The sequence below is a fragment of the Palaemon carinicauda genome, chromosome 3, assembly GCF_036898095.1.
Source record: "Palaemon carinicauda isolate YSFRI2023 chromosome 3, ASM3689809v2, whole genome shotgun sequence".
Classification (NCBI taxonomy): Eukaryota; Metazoa; Arthropoda; class Malacostraca; order Decapoda; family Palaemonidae; genus Palaemon; species Palaemon carinicauda.
The window spans coordinates 25,898,338-25,915,946 of NC_090727.1; the positions used below are offsets into that span (position 1 = coordinate 25,898,338).

At 41.4% G+C, this 17,609-nt stretch overlaps 1 long non-coding RNA gene across 1 annotated transcript; it reads left to right on the plus strand.

Moving 5' to 3' along the window:
- Positions 1-353: 353 nt before the first annotated feature.
- On the plus strand, positions 354-15,141 carry LOC137638223 (uncharacterized). Its single transcript, XR_011043907.1, has 3 exons — positions 354-681; positions 9,847-10,113; positions 12,897-15,141. It is a non-coding gene; the product is annotated as an uncharacterized lncRNA (long non-coding RNA).
- The last annotated feature ends 2,468 nt before the right edge of the window (positions 15,142-17,609 follow it).

The window sequence follows — 17,609 nt, forward strand, 5'->3', positions numbered from 1 at the left end:
AAAAATGATATTTTAATTATAAAATAAATTTTTGAATATACTTACCCGGTGAATATATAAATTAAAGGCCCCCCCTTCTTCCCCGATAGAGACCCAGCGGGATGAGAAAAATTGGGTCTGTTTACATGTATATGCGGTATCTGGCCGATAGTTGGCGCTAGTGGGCACACCCGCAACCTTCATAGCGATCGCTCGCGAGTTTTTGTGTGTTTTTCTGTCGAGCCGCCGGAGGCTCAGCTATTATATATTCACCGGGTAAGTATATTCAAAAATTTATTTTATAATTAAAATATCATTTTTCTTACTGAATTAATTGATACAGCATTGTTTTATTATAGTATTTTTTTATCTGAGATTTACGATTTCAGTGATATTTGTGTTTGTATCTGAATGTTTGTAATTTGCGGAACTTCCGTACCGACTTTCTCATTTGATGTGTTGATTAGGAAGTTTTAAGCCATAAGGTGAATCATTGGAGCCAATTTCAGTTATTCAGTTTTATTCTTCTTTCTTCCTTTCTTCCTCAATCACAGATTGAATATGATAAACAAATGTATCAAATAATAAGATGAATTAAATGGTTCACGATGTACTTTTCCAGAGGCATCGTCGTTCCAGAAGCCGCAGCTCGAGGAGGAGAAGGTCGTCACGCTCGAAGTCTCGTAGAAAATCTCATTGGAGGTGAGTAAATTGCCAATAGCCAGTCATTCTGATATGAAACATTTTTCATCTATCGATGTGAAAGTACAAGACATTAATTATTTTGTTGATTATCATCTGTAGGTTACATTACTAATATTGTACTCTTTTAAAGCATGATGTTACTGATGATGTACAAGACCAGTGCATGCAACATAGTGTGAGAGGCTGTACTGTCTCTATCACCAAAACAGGCTGGGTTTTTGTGTTTTTGGGTCCCTGTTTTGGGTCCCTATTTTGTGTGTCGAACTCATTATTGTGGAGTCGCAATAAGCTATGAAAGTAAAGTTTCCTTTTTGTGTGTAAATTTTAGAATAAATACAGTATAGTATCGTACAGATATTTCCTTTGTATAACTGGTTGGAGTATACATTGTGGTGTAGTAGATATTGGATTACTCTTTTTGCCTGTTGAGATATGATACCTTCTATGATTAATATTTGATGATTTTACAGTATCTCTGAACAGGAACAATATTTCATGCAAGAGTAGATATCATAAAAACAAGAAGCTTTGCAACCATGTATTTTTTAAATCACCTAATGTATTAATAATCGCCTTTCTTAGCATGAGTAGTCTATGCCTTGATCATTTATCCTAAGCAGACAGCACTCCAAATCATATTGTGCCTACTGTATATTGCACCTTGGAAGAACCTAGCAAACCTTTACAGGTACAAGGTTGTCAATGATATGATCAAGTTTAATATTACTCTGCATCAGTTGCTGCCAACTTTAATATTAGATAGCAAGTAGTTTTGTTTTTTTTCTGTGACCCAGAAGTTGTTAGGACAGTAACTTGGATCCCTTCACAGAAAGTCTATTTATCATTTTTGAATTAGTCAAAGCTGTGATATAAATTGGATATTCTAAACCTGGTAATCAAGGTTCATGGATTCATCATTTTACTTGGGAAATTACCAATACGGTATTAGTAAGTATAATTTTGTTTTTGGTTTCAGTTTGACAAACTTGACTTTCTGATTTTTCTACCTTAATTATCAACTTTATTGTGGTTTATTTTGATGTATGATAGGATTTATGTCAGTTTTATTATGGTAGATCTTCTAATTTTTCATTGGTTATTTGCGCTGGAAGATTTAAATTGTCATAGCCTTTGAGCTGAGTCTGGTTGAGTAGAGCAACATTGGCAGGCTGCGGAACTTGGACGATGAAAAGTATCACATACATACATATACCAAGACACTTCCCCCAATTGTGGGTGGTAGCCGACATCAACAAATGAAACAAAAAACAAAAAAGGGGACCTCTCCTCTCTACGTTCCTCCCAGCCTGACAAGGGACTCAACTGTGTTCGATTGGTACTGCTAGGGTGCCACAGCCCACCCTCCCACATTATCCACCACAGATGAAGCTTCATAATGCTGAATCCCCTACTGCTGCTGCTACCTCCGCGGTCATCTAAGGCATCGAAGGAAGCAGCAGGGCCTACCGGAACTACGTCACAATCGCTCGCATAGAAAGTATAGCATAGATAATTAGAGACTACGAAGTGATTGGTAGAGTTGATGTTAGAATTAACCAATTTTTTAGGGCTATAACAGATCTGGCTTTCATTCCTTTGTTTTCTATACTGCCTAGGTTGTACTGGAGGTAGACTATCACAGCGGGGGAATATGAATGCGAGATTATGATATTTCATATTCCTTTATTACTAATTTATTTGCCTGTGGCTTATACTTTTTCATCTCTTTGCCTGCTATTAGCCTAACCTATTCTACTATATTGCCTAGCGTATATTTTTTTCAGATATATTGTAGGGTTATGATATTTGTAAAGTATGAATTGATTGATCAGATTAATATCAAGGACAAGTGCAAAAATGAATCCAATCCTGAAAAAAAAATTGATTCCTTCTGTTTCTCCTGTGTTCTATGACAAAGGTGTGATGTGGTTGAGACTAATTCCGTAATGCCTGTTTTGGACTCACAGTTCGTTATATTAAACATTTAAACAGATTTTTAGAAGCAATTAGGCGTGTAAGTTGAGGAGCTTCTGTTGTTCATTATCAAAGGTTGTAGTGTGTTTGTAGAATACATTACTCGTTTTGTACAGTGTATGAAATATTTCATTACACGGAGATTTGTCCTACACAAATGTTGCCTTACTCTAAGATTCCCTTTCCCCTCCAGTTGGGTTCAGGTACCCCAATTTGAGTGCAAAGTTTCATGGAAACTTGGGTACGTTAAGGTTAAAAGGCACAAATTTTTATTGGTGGCCGTCTGTCTCTTAACAATCAAGGAAATAGAGCTTTAAATTTGTATTTCAATAAGATGTACATAAGAACCAAGTTGATTTTAGAAGTTGAAACAAAAATTAAAAAGAAATAGTTTTATGGGTGATATGGTTATTATTATTGTTATTATTATTATTATTATTATTATTATTATTATTATTATTATTATTATTTTTTCAATATTAATCTTACCCGATGATCATGTAGCTGTCAACTCTGTTGCCCGACAGAAAAATCTAAGGTCGGGATACGCCAGCGATCGCTATACAGGTGGGGGTGTACAACAACAGCGCCATCTGTCGAGTAGGTACTCAGGTACTTCTTGTCAACAAGAACTCAATTTTTCCTCTGTCGTGCCACCGGCAAGACCTACTTGGATACGCTGTTGTTTCTGGAGTTGTTTTCACGCTTTTGGTGATGTATTCGCTCTAGACTTTAGCTTTCGCTATTCAGGAACTATTATCATTAGCTTATCAAGCTTTTTGATTAGATTTGGATTAATTGTTGATGAACTTTGCTAGTTTTTGGATTCCCCCCCTTGGCTAATTCAAGAATTCAAGATGTCTGACCATTCTCAAGTCCCTAAGTACAGGCAGTGTAGCGCTAGGGACTGTTCTAGGCGTCTTCCGAAGGCCTCTATAGATCCTCACACCGTTTGTTCCAATTGTAGGGGTAAATCCTGTCAATTGGAAGATCGATGTGAGGAATGCGCTGGGCTTTCGGAATTCGATTTTAATGAATTCCTAAAGAATGCACGTAGGCTAGAGAAGGATAGGATCAGGAGGAGTTCTTCTCGCTCGTTTGATTTTTCCTCTCCCCATGCCCCTCAACCTATTCCTTCCCCTGTAGTGGTGACTCCCGACCCTGCTACTAGTGCTCAACCCTCCATGGCGGACATGATGCGTGCCATTCAGGCTCTTGGTGACAGAGTGGAGTCATTAGCTAATGACCGGAATCAACTTTTGGCCGATGTCAAAGAGTTGAAAGCGAAGAGTGCAGTGGGAAGTGTAGTGAGTGCAAGTGCGGTGAACAGTGTCAGTGTCAGTGTTGCGCATGAGGGTGCATCCGTTCGTGCCAGTCGTCCTCCCAGTCCGGGACCTCTTGCAAGCTCCCAAGCCCAGGGGAGAAGCAATGTCGAAGGACCAAAGGGTTCGACAGGCCTTGATCAGCGTACGGATGTACCCTCAGTGGTTGCGGACGTATCTGTCAGAGATCGTCCCATCCACAAACAGACGAGTGAGCCCATTCATTCCTCTTCTGTGGAAGAAGTTTCTAGGAAGAAACGTTGGACCAAGGTCTCACGACCTCTCAAGCGTAGCCACTGGGTCAGTTCGGACTCGCCGCAGTCTTCCGAAGACTGCACACCTCCCAAGAGAGGTAGAGTGGTTCCGCAGCAGGCGATCACTCCGTCCGTTGCCGCACCAACCACGGTAGACCCTAAGTGGTCCATGCTGCAGACTATGCAGTCTCAGCTTGCTTCCTTCATGCAGGAGTATCGTGCTGAGAAGGTTGACACTGCACCTGTTAACCTACAACCTGCCACGGTTGTGCGCTCAGCAGATACTGCGGCTGCCTGCTCCCACACTCCACCTGTGAGAGCTCCACCACCGATGCGCAGTCGACCCTGCCAGACGCATGTTCATGCGGCAACCTCCGTTGACATGCGTGAGCTACCGCATCAGCAGTGGGAAGGTGCTGTCAAGCTGCCATGTTTTGACGCAATGCGGCAGTCTCCGCAACCCACGGCAGTCCCTCCCACGCACCAGCACTCCGCTTTTGTTGTTGCCAGCTCGCAGACTGAGCAGCAGCGGCATGATGTTGGATCCAGTGCAGCTACGCATGCACCCGTGCTGCCGGATTCAGCCGTTCAGCTTTCTGCTCCACCTTTGCCACTTCCTCCTCAGCTTTCGGATGATGGAGTATCTGATGACGACGAAGCTGCGCATTTGGACGATCCGCACTCCGACATAGAAGAACCCAAGTCTACGCCTCCCTCCTTAGACTTTAGGAAAGTCCTTGCACTGTTTAGGGAACTGTATCCGGAACAGTTTGTGTCTGCAACCCCGCGCTCGCCTCCCTCCGAGTTCGCTTTAGGCATGCAGTCAGCAGCTCCTGCCTTCACGAAACTCGTACTCGCGCGCTCATCCAAGAGAGCTTTGAGGGTACTGGGAGAGTGGTTGCAGTCCAAGAAGCAACTGGGGAAGACTGCCTTCATCTTTCCTCCTACCAAGCTTGCTTCCAAATCTAGCGTCTGGTATGCCACGGGAGAGGAACCCGGCTTGGGAGTTCCTGCCTCTGCCCAGGGCGACTTCTCAAGTCTGGTTGACTCTCCCCGCAGGCTGGCTATGAGACGATCTAAGATTTGCTGGTCCTTTTCTGACATGGACCATCTGTTGAAGGGAGTTTTTCGTGCTTTTGAGATCTTCAACTTCCTCGACTGGTGTTTGGGAGCGTTAAGCAGAAAGACTTCCCCTTCGGATAAGGACTCTGCCATGCTTATCATGTCTAGCATGGACAAAGCCATTCGGGATGGGTCTGGTGAGCTTGCGGCTTCGTACGTGTCTGGAGTGCTTAAGAAGAGAGATCATCTTTGCTCCTTCTTGTCTGCGGGGATCACACCATGCCAGAAGTCGGAGTTGATGTTTGCTCCGCTTTCCAAGTGTCTCTTTCCGGAAGAGCTGATCAAGGGGATTGCTGCCTCGTTGATCCAGAAGGATACCCATGACCTGGTGGCGTCTTCCGCACGTAAGGTCAAAGCTTTACCTTCCGTGCCTAGACCTAGGATGGACACACCGGCGTCTAGGTTCATCCCGCCCTTTCGTGGCAGAACCTCCAGCAGAGGAGGTACCCGTGCCGACAGTCATCGTGGCAAAACGAAGAAGGGTTCCAAGTCCTCAAAAGGCAGAATCTGACTGCCTACCTCTCCAGACAGCAGTGGGAGCCAGGCTCAAGAACTACTGGCAGGCTTGGGAGAGCAGAGGTGCAGACGCTCAGTCTGTGAAGTTGCTAAGGGAGGGGTACAGGATTCCGTTCTGGCGCAGTCCCCCTCTAGCAACTACTCCCATCAACCTCTCTCCCAACTACAAGGAGGAGGACAAGAGGCTAGCTTTGCAACAAGAGGTGTCTCTCTTGCTACAAAAGGGAGCGGTAGTCATAGTCCGGGACCATCAATCCCCGGGCTTCTACAACCGTCTCTTCCTGGTAGCGAAGAAGACAGGAGGGTGGAGACCGGTGCTGGACGTCAGTGCTCTCAATGCTTTTGTCACCAAGCAGACGTTCACAATGGAGACGACGAAGTCGGTGCTAGCATCGGTCAGGAAGGAAGACTGGATGGTCTCGTTGGACCTAAAAGACGCGTACTTTCATGTCCCCGTCCATCCAGACTCCCAACCTTTCCTAAGGTTCGTCTTTGGAAAGGTCGTGTACCAGTTCCAAGCCCTGTGCTTTGGCCTAAGCACGGCACCTCTTGTGTTTACCAAACTGATGAGGAATATTGCCAAATTCCTTCACTTGGCAGACATCAGAGCCTCCCTCTATTTGGACGACTGGCTTTTAAGAGCTCCGTCAAGTCGTCGCTGTCTGGAGAATCTCAGATGGACTATGGATCTGACCAAGGAATTGGGTCTCCTGGTCAATATAGAGAAGTCCCAACTCGTCCCATCCCAAACCATTGTCTATCTAGGTATGGAGATTCAGAGTCGAGCTTTTCGGGCTTTTCCGTCGGCCCCCAGGATCAGTCAAGCCCAAGAATGCATCCAGAGCATGCTGAGAAGGAACCGATGTTCAGTCAGGCAGTGGATGAGTCTAACAGGGACACTTTCATCGCTGGCCCAGTTCATCGAGTTAGGGAGACTCCTTCAGTATCATCTAGCTGCTCACTGGAGAAAGGACATGACGCTAGAAGCGGTCTCAGTTCCTATATCCGAAGAGATGAGGTCTGCACTGACGTGGTGGAAGAACAGCATTCTTCTCAAGGAAGGTCTACCATTGGCTGTTCAGACCCCCGACCACCTTCTCTTCTCGGACGCATCGGACACGGGCTGGGGTGCGACACTGGACGGACGGGAATGCTCGGGCACATGGAATCAGGAGCAAAGAACACTTCACATCAACTGCAAGGAGCTATTGGCAGTTCATCTGGCCTTGAAAAACTTCAAGTCCCTCCTTCTAGGCAAGGTGGTGGAGGTGAACTCCGACAACACTACAGCCTTGGCGTACATCTCCAAGCAAGGAGGGACTCATTCGAGGAAGTTGTTCGAGATCGCAAGGGACCTCCTCACCTGGTCAAGAGATCGAAAGATTTCGCTGGTAACGAGGTTCATTCAAGGCGACATGAATGTCATGGCAGATCGCCTCAGCCGGAAGGGTCAGGTCATCCCCACAGAGTGGACCCTTCACAAGAATGTTTGCAGCAGACTATGGGCCCTGTGGGGTCAGCCCACCATAGATCTATTCGCTACCTCGATGACCAAGAGGCTCCCGATTTATTGTTCACCGATTCCGGACCCAGCAGCAGTTCACGTAGATGCCTTTCTTCTGGATTGGTCCCATCTAGACCTGTATGCGTTCCCTCCGTTCAAGATTGTCAACAAGGTACTGCAGAAGTTCGCCTCTCACGAAGGGACAGGGTTGACGTTGGTTGCTCCCCTCTGGCCCGCGAGAGAATGGTTCACCAAGGTACTGCAATGGCTAGTGGACGTTCCCAGGACTCTTCCTCTAAGAGTGGACCTTCTGCGTCAGCCGCACGTAAAGAAGGTACACCCAAGCCTCCACGCTCTTCGTCTGACTGCCTTCAGACTATCGAAAGACTCTCAAGAGCTAGAGGCTTTTCGAAGGAGGCAGCCAGAGCGATTGCCAGAGCAAGGAGGACATCCACTCTCAAGGTCTACCAGTCAAAATGGGAAGTCTTCCGAAGCTGGTGCAAGGCTAATGCAGTTTCCTCAACCAGTACCTCTGTAACGCAGATAGCTGACTTCCTTTTACATCTAAGGAATGTAAGATCCCTATCAGCTCCTACGATCAAAGGTTACAGAAGCATGTTGGCAGCAGTCTTCCGCCACAGAGGCTTAGATCTTTCCACCAACAAAGATCAAAGATCTACAGGACCTCCTTAAGTCTTTTGAGACCTCAAAGGAGCGTCGGTTAGCCACACCAGGCTGGAACCTAGACGTGGTTTTAAGGTTCCTGATGTCAGCAAGGTTCGAACCGCTTCAATCAGCCTCTTTTAAGGATCTCACATTAAAGACTCTTTTCCTCGTTTGCTTAGCAACAGCTAAAAGAGTCAGTGAGATTCACGCCTTCAGCAGGAACATAGGTTTTACATCTGAAACGGCTACATGTTCCTTGCAGCTTGGTTTTTTAGCTAAAAACGAGCTTCCTTCTCGTCCTTGGCCCAAGTCGTTCGAGATCCCAAGCCTGTCCAACTTGGTTGGTAACGAACAAGAGAGAGTACTTTGCCCAGTAAGAGCTCTTAAGTACTATTTAAGACGTACAAAGCCATTACGAGGACAATCAGAAGCTTTATGGTGTTCTATCAAGAAACCTGCTTTACCGATGTCTAAGAACGCAGTTTCTTATTACATCAGGCTTTTGATTAGAGAGGCCCATTCTCATCTGAAGGAAGAAGACCATGCTTTGCTGAAGGTAAGGACACATGAAGTTAGAGCTGTCGCTACTTCAGTGGCCTTCAAACAGAACCGTTCTCTGCAGAGTGTAATGGATGCAACCTATTGGAGAAGCAAGTCAGTGTTCGCATCTTTTTACCTTAAAGATGTCCAGTCTCTTTACGAGAACTGCTACACCCTGGGACCATTCGTAGCAGCGAGTGCAGTAGTAGGTGAGGGCTCAACCACTACATTCCCATAATCCCATAACCTTTTTTAATCTTTCTCTTGAAATGCTTTTTATTGTTGTTTTTTGGGTTGTACGGAAGGCTAAGAAGCCTTCCGCATCCTGGTTGATTTGGCGGGTGGTCAAATTCTTTCTTGAGAAGCGCCTAGATTAGAGGTTGTGATGAGGTCCTTTAGTATGGGTTGCAGCCCTTCATACTTCAGCACCTAGGAGTCGCTCAGCATCCTAAGAGGATCGCTAGGCTCAGTAAGGAAGACGTACTTAAAAAGGCAGAGTAATGGTTCAAGTCGACTTCCTTACCAGGTACTTATTTATTTTATGTTTGTTATTTTGAATAACTGCTAAAATGAAATACGGGATACTTAGCTTCTAATGTTAACATGTATGCTGGTCTCCACCCACCCCCCTGGGTGTGAATCAGCTACATGATCATCGGGTAAGATTAATATTGAAAAATGTTATTTTCCTTAGTAAAATAAATTTTTGAATATACTTACCCGATGATCATGAATTTAAGGACCCTCCCTTCCTCCCCATAGAGAACCAGTGGACCGAGGAGAAAATTGAATTCTTGTTGACAAGAAGTACCTGAGTACCTACTCGACAGATGGCACTGTTGTTGTACACCCCCACCTGTATAGCGATCGCTGGCGTATCCCGACCTTAGATTTTTCTGTCGGGCAACAGAGTTGACAGCTACATGATCATCGGGTAAGTATATTCAAAAATTTATTTTACTAAGGAAAATAACATATTATTAGCTAAACTACAACCCTAGTTGGAAAAGCAGGATGCTTTAACCCAAGGGCAAGTCAAATTAATGATTTATTGTTAACTTATTCTCATCATTTATTTATTTCCTTATTTCCTTTCCTCACTGGGCTATTTTTCCCTATTGGAGCCCTTGGCCTTATAGCATCTTGCTTTTCCAACTGGGGTTGTAGCTTGGCTAGTAATGATAATAATAATTAGAATTATTAGAGTTGGTTATTATGACTACTTGTACTGCAATGCCATTTCTTTGTATTGTTTCTTTCTTAGATCCCCATCTCGTCGAAAGTCGAGATCAAAGTCTCGTTCCGAGCGGTCAAGGTCAAAGTCAAAATCCAACAGTCTTCGTCTTCAAAACAAGTCGTAGCAGCAAAGATCAAGAAAGGTCTAAAGATGGGAGAAAAAAGAAAAGAAAGAGGACAAAAAAGTCCTGGAAACAATAACAGAGAAGGAGGAGACTGCCAGTGAGGAGAAAGAAGATACTAAGAAGGAGGAATCGAAGGCAGATGATAAAGAAAAGAAAGAGAAGAAAAAGAGGTTAGATAGAATTCTGGCTAACAAAGTTTATTGAATATCCCAAGAGGTCCTTCATTGTACTGTTTTTGTAATTTGTGTCCTTTTAATATTTCACGATATAAGATAGAAATTTTAAGTTTTAATCCTTAAATAGTTTAGTTGATAGTGGAATTTTATTACCTGAGCACATCTTGCACCAACCCTGTTATTACTAATCTTGTAAGGTACACTTCACCAGACATGAAACAATCACCGCTCATTGTGGAGGCAAATCACTTTCCCTACCCCAGGGCTGAGGAACCCCTTTTAAAGTAGGCCAAATTTGGCCAAATCCTACAAAAGAAAGTCTCCAGAGGCATTTCAAAACATTGCCAATTTGGAAGTCATTTGTATTTTTCCTAACGTATACAAACCTGGAACTATTTACTCTTGTCTATATTGGCTCACAATCCACTACTAGACAATACCAGAATCTATCTACTGGACTTTCTTCATCTGCTTTTCTCTTACAGGCAGGATACTTGATGCTACTACCAGTGGTTCATTCTTCATTTCTCTGTTCTTATTAGCTTTGTAATGTCTGCTGTAAGCTCAGGTCATATTTGCAGCAGTTTTGGTACCACATTTTTTTCCCCAATTTGTCCCAGATTCTCTCCCCGGTTGGCTTGTTTTCTTTGTTGTCTGTTCCATTCTTTTTTTCTTTTTTAACTATCCTGATCTCAGCTTTGATAAAGTCCTCTGGATTTTATATAATGTACCTGAAATATTTCAGAGCAGAAAATGCAGATATAGATGAACATATACAGTTCTATTTAGTAAGCTATATTAAGACTCATTTTAGCAACTATACAATTAATCTTGTCAATCAGTGCAGAGGCCTATATTTCATCAGCCATGTTGCCCATAGCAACCAAAGCCCTGTATGCAAACTACTCTATCTTGAACAAGGGAATTTACTTTAAAGAAAATTGAATAATGTAAAAGCAATGAAAACTTATCCAAAATGAGTTCACTATTCACTTGAAGCATTTTCAAAGAAAGACAGTGTCTTTCAAACTAAATCTCTTGCAAATTTCTCATTACTGTTCTTAAATTTCAATGACAAACCATGACCATGGTCATCTGACACAGATAAAGTCACTCTTTATAATAAGTTTATTGTGTGGGTGAAACTGTGTGATAAATTCTAACTCTACTAGTTTCTTACCCTCCGTTTCTAAGCTTCTCTTGTTGCTAATGACGAGACAATCACTTGAAAGAAAAATCGAAAGAAAAAACCATAATAAAAGTTACAAGAATAAGAGAAGAAACTCTTGTCTATTTTTGTATTGAATGCAGTGTGCCATAAGCACTATTCTGTCATTTGAATAAATCCCTTCCACTTTCAGTTAGCCCTTATCAGGTTCTTATGCATGAGTGAATATTCTAGTCAAAATAGGTGAGCATCGTCTTATGGGCCTTTACTACTATCAACCCATAATCACAAGCAACATATTGAAATAAATAGATATTAAAGACCAGTTAGCTATTCAATTTCAAGACTTTAGAACTTCAATACCCAAAAACTAACGTGTAAATATTGTGTGAAGTCTTACATACCTCATGACCACCTTGGAGGTTTGATCGAGTCTTACAAAACCTATGTCATGAGGCATTTTCCTTCTCAGGAAGATCAAATCGAGTAACACTGCCCAATTCCCTATGCTTTTAGGAAGAGCTACACTGTGATCTAGTCAGGTGTCCTTCCAATATCCTTGGTAGCAGGTTATGTAAGGTCTCTCGCCAGTTACAACATGACCTTCAGAAACAATTAGAAATGAGTTAGGAAACAGAAACACAATATATATTCTGTATTTGCTCTTCCAAAGACTTCACTACAATCTTGAGGCATAACTCATAATTAGAAAATGTTGAAGCAAATATCAAACAGTAAAATAAATCAATCTACTGGTTCATGTTTAGCCTAAGAAGAGCCATGCAATGTTTTCTGAAAAATCCGTATCCATCATGTTTGTAAAGTGACTTATGGGGGAAGAAGTGGCCAATCTGTTGTTCATATTAACATTGTATAGAAATATATGGTATTACTGGTTAGATAAACCTTCCTGAACTATTGCTGATCGTATCAGAATTGTACCAAACTAAAATTGTGAATATTAAAAATTATTGTAAGCTGATCCCCATAAGTTAACTTGGAAAAGAAATTGCAGTTATAGTTTGGAGGGAATTATAGTCTATCACTTCCATGTAACATCTAAACTTCAAGTTCTTGGTTACTGATAGGATAAATTAGGAAATAAAGGGGATTTTAAACCAACATCAAGGTGAACCAGTAGTCGGGTATTAAAAGAACAGAAACATCAGTATGAAGTCAATGTTTATATTTCATGGTTGAAGACATCACATTTCTTTATAGTGCAGGTCGCTTCTACCAGTATTGGATTCTTTCTAATAATAATCGGTCTTACAGTGTTTAAATTATAGTCCATTTCTTTTAGCGAGGCAGATTTGCACCGACTTGCAGCGGTGCCCTTTTAGCTCGGAAAAGTTTCCTGATCGCTGATTGGTTGGACAAGATAATTCTAACCAATCAGCGACCAGGAAACTTTTCCGAGCTAAAAGGGCACCGTTGCGAGTCGGTGCAAATATGACTTGCTAAAAGAAATGGACTATAGATTACTGTGCACCATATTGACAGCATCTTCTTCTGAAGCTTTGCGTGTGATTCCTAAACGCAAAGTTGAAAAGTGATAACCAATGGGACTGACATTTAAAAGTATCTAATTATACACTTTTTTTTCCAGGTTTTGCAGTTTGATCTCGATTTACAGAATCACACGATGTTGAAAAAGCGTGGCAGGTAATGAAAAGGCTTAACTGAGACAGTACTGAGTAAGGAGTAGTGTCATAAAACAATATTTTTTTCAGTCATGATAGCGATGCTATCAATTTTATGCTGTGCATTTATATCTATGTCATTATTTCAGGTCATATATTCTACAGTCTTTTTTTTTTTTAAATATATAACATCAATTTTTCTTTATTTTTTTTTCAGCAATAATTTGTAGGGCTAATTAGAAATTGACTAATTATAAATTACCAGAGTTACCTAATTATATGTTCAATCCTGACACTAAGAAGTTCCGAAAGTGGGAAATTCACGTCAACCCTGCATGATAATTAATAACAACTTGTAAGTGTTATTATGCCCTTTTCATGTTTTATGCTTTACCTTAGCTAGCTGTAGTGTGTCAATGCCTTTCATCTTGAGAGGTAATATTCAAATTTTTTATTTTAGTTAAAAGTCTACATAACCCAGTTTCACACAAGCTTAGTTCTTCAAATTGAATAGTCTAATTACAAGGAAGTCCACAAGAAGCAGAGGTTGAATTATGTGAAAGGAATTAGACTACTGTATACTATTGTTCCGTAGAAGACTGATAAGGAAAAGGAATTAAGCAAATCAACCTTTCTTGCCTTGATCAAAGTAAAATTGATTCCCATGCATTTTTTTTCCGAGGTTCTTTTATTTTTACTGATTTGATTAGTTTGGCTTATAAGTTCATTCGGCCTGTGACATCCTCGGGGTCAGGCAATGAAAATACCTGCGAATTATGTAAATGTAATACAAATATTAATGCATTAATTAAAAAAATCTACAAACTATTATTCCTTACTAAGTCACCGCCCAAATTATATTCCAAAACGGTGGTGAGTTGATGAAAAAAAAGAAAAAATTGCCAAAGATTAAAAATTTTACTGTGCCATGGTTTAAAGAAAAACTTGGTACCCAATGAAGAACAATTGTGTATATATAACTGCTCTTAGCACAAAAAATTTTAGTGTTGGATTTAAGATTTGTTTATTATATAGCTGAATAGATTGACTATCTATAGATATATTTTACATATATATTTTGTAATGTTTTTATACTTTTAAATAATAAAAAGATAAATGCTGGAAATGACAAGGGGCAAAATACAGACATTGGTTTCTATTGCACTGAAATTTCAAACTATTCCTCATCATGACCCAAATGAAGACTTCTATCTTCCTGGAGCATTTCAGTCTTCTAGTGAGAAAATTTGTTTCCTATCAATTTATCAATTAAAGATAGATTTTCCCCAATTTAGAGATCTTTCTCTTGGTTAGTCCTCTATTCCTATTTTCATTACCAAAAATCAAAAATGTTTTTCTCATTCCTCTATTTAGGTTAATCTATGTTGTGCAATGTGATTGTTAATGCAAGAGAATAATTATTGTGAAATGTAATATATATATATTAGTGTATTATGTATTGAATTCAAAGATAAGTGTACCAATTTATTATAAGGGTATAACCTAACAAGCAGGTAAATTCTGTTTAAAACGCATCCTATCTTCCTGCCTGGACTAAGTAGAAGAGTTATTGGAATGTTTTAACCTCTTCTTATGCTTAAGAACTTTAGTATTTAGTTCATCTTCTTTACTGAGTGTACAAAAGTTAAGGTTAGTGATATATCAAATATTGTTCAGTATATGATTCTGTCGTTATAATTGCCAATGGTCTGGAAAGTATTTTCATTGTACAAAAATGTAGTTACAACGCTTTCTTCCCTGTCTGATTCTAAAGGTTATTCAATACTTCAGCAACCTTGACAGCTTTTCAAACTTAACACGATGTACTTAATCTGTACATTTCTTAAGTACCTACACTTTCAGGAAGGTACAAAAGTTGTTGTTGTACAAATATAAACTTTCAAGTCATTTCAAAATAGTGCTGAGGTAGCAAGAAATCATTTGCACAGTGCAGTTGTCAAAATATTTATACTTGTTATAAGATCCAAAAAGAACATTTCCTGAGCTGCAATAGAAATATTACATCTTAAGAAATAGAATAGACTCAAATATGGTGGGGGGAATGTTTAAGTTTTTGTGAATCTTTCCATTTTGACATCACTGCAGATTATTATGTTTTCAGCTTGTGAATTTCCATGATTATCCTTAGGCACAATGGTTCTCATAATATTTGTAAGTTATGCAAAATTTGATTCTGTTTCAAAATAAAGATGTTAAAAGTACACTCAATTTGAATGACCTAAGAAGAAATAAAATGATAAAAACTACCTAATAATCAAATTTGATTAACAGCATATTTAAATTATGCTTTTCTTGATCATTTCATTAACTTTAGCATTAAAGGTATTCTCTTCAGGTACCACACTTAGAGAAATCCTCCTCCAGCTGCTGCTACAATCTAACACTGTATTGACAAAATTACTTCTTTAGCTAACTTCAATAGACAATGCTGAAATACTTACAGGTATTTGTCAACACCAGCATTCTTAGAAGGCGAACACATTGCCAATATATCTTATACCAGTAACCACTTGAAATAGCCGCAGACCATCTTTGGTTCAAGGGTGTGGTCTAGGCACTGCAAGAAATAAGAAATGGTTACAAAAACGCATACTGTAAAGGGAAAAAATCATTTTACTTTTAGATTATAAGGCATCAAATGCTAAAAATCATAAATTGGTAGATAATTTATATTTTTCCTAACTATACAGACCTTTGCTATTTAATAGGGGTGTTACTTTCGGCGTAGCTGAAATGACGAGCCATTAATTTTTAACGAGGGTTAACTACCCACACCGTAGTTAAAGGGGTGTAGGGAGGGTAGCCTCCTACCACTCCCCCTCACACACCTGTGCTTGAACTCACTTTGCTTGGTGGTAGGACTTCAAGGGGGATAGGGCTGGCGGCAAAGTTTGGTTAAATAGCTAAGGTATGTATAGTTAGGAAAAATACAAATCATCTATGAATTTATCATTTGTTCCGTAACTGGAATACAAACCATGCTATTTAATACGGGTGACTCACCCCTTAGGAAGGGTGGACATCCCAGCCAATCTGGCTTTTTGGCTTTACCCGGGGGCTCCTTATCTGAGTGTGTTAGCACTCAAGAAATAAGGAGCCTTTGTGGCTTACGCAAGCTGTGTGTGAAGGTATGTAGAAATGTGACTCGTCCTAGAAAGTTGTTCCGAAGTTCTTTGGATGGAAACTAGGCTAGGACTCTCCCAATACCACCTCGTCAGGGTATGGGGACGTGACAGTATTAGCTTAATACTAGGAACACAAGGAAACATGGTTTACCTGCAGTGGTTTGAGGTCAGCTATGCAGAGAACCCAGGATGCTGCTTTCCCCAAGAGAGGGGATGATGAAGAAAAGAATAAGGGCCAGTCAAACCTTTTCATTCATGCAGACTAAAACGGGGTAACAATGCCCTCAACCTTCTGCTACTTGTCCAATAAGGAGCTTGAGGTTTTAAACCAGGTGTTGTGCAGCCACCACAGGACCGATAGAAAACGTATCGAGTCTCCTTTGGGTCACGTCTTGCAGGTAGTGGGATGTGAACGTTGTTTGACGTTTCCACACCCCAGCTTGAAGAACCTGCGTCACTGAATAATTTCTTTTGAAGGCCAGGGACGTAGCTATGCCCCTGACATCATGTGCTCTGGGGCGACGTGATGGAGGAGGGTCTCGATTCAGTGCAAGGTCAATGACCCTGTGAATCCATGCTGAGATGGTGTTCTTGGTGACCCTCCTCTTAGTCCTTCCTGTGCTGACAAATAGTGCCGGCACACGAGGACAGGCTGCGGCTGTTCTCTTGAGGTACAGCCTCAAACTCCTTACTGGGCATAGTAAGAGATGGTCTGGGTCATCTGTTACAGTACGGAGACTAGAAATCCGGAAGGAGTCGAATCAAGGATCCGCTACTCCCGGGTTCTGAGTCTTAGCAATAAACTCAGGGACGAAGCTGAACGTTACCTCTCCCCATCCCCTTGAAAGGGCGATGTTATATGAGAGACCATGAAGTTTGCCAACTCGCTTGGCCGAGGCCAAAGCTAGCAGGAACACCGTCTTCCAAGTCAAGAGGCGATCTGATGCCTGGCGTAATGGTTCATAGGGAGGTCTCTTAAGAGACCTGAGAACTCGAACCACGTTCCATGGAGGAGGTCTCACTTCTGACTGGGGGTAGGTAAGTTCATAACTTCGTATGAATAGAGAAAGTTCTAGCCCTGAAGAAATGTCCATTCCTTTCAGTCTGAAGGCGAGGCTGAAGGCTGAGCGATAGCCTTTCACTGCTGAGACTGAGAGGCGAATTTTTTCACGCAAATACACAAGGAACTTCGCTATTGCTGGAATAGTGGTATCGAGTGGAGAGATAGTGGTATCGTGTGGATTTCGGCCCATCTCAGTATCTCTACTGCTAGATGGGATAGTTGCTGTGAAAAAGTACCTCCTTGTTTGTTGATGTAGGCCACTACTGTGGTGTTGTCGCTCATCACCACCACAGAGTGTCTTGCCAGGAACTGTTGGAACTGTTGAAGGGCCAGAAAGACGCCCTTCATCTCTAGGAGATTTATGTGGAGGTACTTTTCTGACTCTGACCAGAGGCCTGAGGTCGTGTGGTGCAGCACGTGGGCCCCCCACCCTTTTTTTGAAGCGTCTGAAAACAGAATCAAATCCGGGG